Here is a 1,510-nt window from a genome sequence, read left to right on the forward strand (position 1 = left end):
CTCTGCAATTAGCAGCAATACTTTCAAATCTTTGGCAAGTAGATAATTTCCAAATTTCATGTTTCTCTCTCTGAATTGTATTCTGAATAACTTTAAACACTTGTCTTTCATAAAAAATGAACTTCTTGATCTTCATTTTTAGGAAAAACTATGAAACTAAAAGATCTGACAATGTAATACTCAAATGAGTTTAAAGAATTTATGGCTTAAATGAGTCTGAATTCTAATTTACCTTTTACTTTGAGCTTAGCTACTGTTTTTGATTAATATGCATTTCGTACATTAACTGCTTCCTCTACTCTCCTGTCAACTTTGTAATAGGTAAGTGATACTCCCTCACACCCTACTCTATGATACATTTAAAGAAAGATAAAAAGTCAATTTAGGCTTTTCTAAAACTACGATTTTCTAATATAAGTTTCTGAATTGCTTTATATTTGTATCACTAGATATAATTTCTGACGTTTACATATTTACTGAAGATGTAATGAATTCAAGGTAGTCATTATATGTCTAGATCAGGTTAGCACATTAAAGACTTTATGTATCTTCAACCATAGAAATCATAGTATCTCCAAACGAAAACACTCTCTATCTCTAAGCAATTCAGAACTCATATTCTAGAATGGTAGTGAGCAAAGCAAGGATGTTTACTCTTACGCCTTCTTTTTAACATATGCTGGAGGTCTCAGCCAGTGCAATAAGGCAATAAATAAAGAGAAAAAATTAGCCCGGTGTAGTGGTGTGCACCTATTGTCCCAGTTACTCAGGAGACTGAGCAGGAGGATCGCTTGAGCCCACGAGTTTGAGGTGACAGTGAGCTATAATGACACCATTGCACTCCAGCCTGGCTGAGACAGAGTGATACCTTGTCTCAAAATAAAGAAATAAATAAAAAAAGGCAATACTAAGTGTTGTTGGTGAGGTTGCAAAGCGACTACAACTCTTATGCATTGCTCGTAGGAATATAAAATAAGATTTTGAAATATAACTTGGCAATTTCTTTAAAAGTTAAATTTATATTTACCGTAAGATTCATCAATTTCACTATTAGTTATTTGTCTAAGGGCAATGAAAACATGTTCACACAAAAACTTGCACACAAATGTTTGTGGTAACTATTCATAATATCCAAAATTAAACCCAAATACCTATCAATAGAAGAATAGATAAACCAAATGCAGTATAGCCAATATAAGGAAATACTACCCAATGATAAAAAGGAATGAATTACCACTACTTGCCCAATATTGGTTTGTATTCAAAATGATAAAAAGGATATGATAAAATGATAAAAATTCAAAATGATAAAAATCTCCAAAACACTGTTGAACCATTGAAGCTAGACATTCGATGATTCCATTTATATGAAACTTTAGAAAAAACTAATATACACCCAGAGTGAAGATGATTCGCTGGAAAGGAATCCTAGGAAATATTTTGGGTTGATGAAAATGTTCTGTATCTTCACCGATGTGATTATAGGTTTATATATTTGTCACAGTTATTG

At 32.1% G+C, this 1,510-nt stretch overlaps 1 protein-coding gene across 1 annotated transcript in view; it reads left to right on the top strand.

The window, feature by feature from the left end:
• Positions 1-1,510, top strand: part of PPP1R9A (protein phosphatase 1, regulatory subunit 9A) — a 328,117-nt gene that overhangs the window by 218,818 nt on the left and 107,789 nt on the right. The window lies entirely within an intron of this gene.

The sequence above is a fragment of the Propithecus coquereli genome, unplaced genomic scaffold, assembly GCF_000956105.1.
Source record: "Propithecus coquereli isolate 6110/MARCELLA unplaced genomic scaffold, Pcoq_1.0 Scaffold108, whole genome shotgun sequence".
Classification (NCBI taxonomy): Eukaryota; Metazoa; Chordata; class Mammalia; order Primates; family Indriidae; genus Propithecus; species Propithecus coquereli.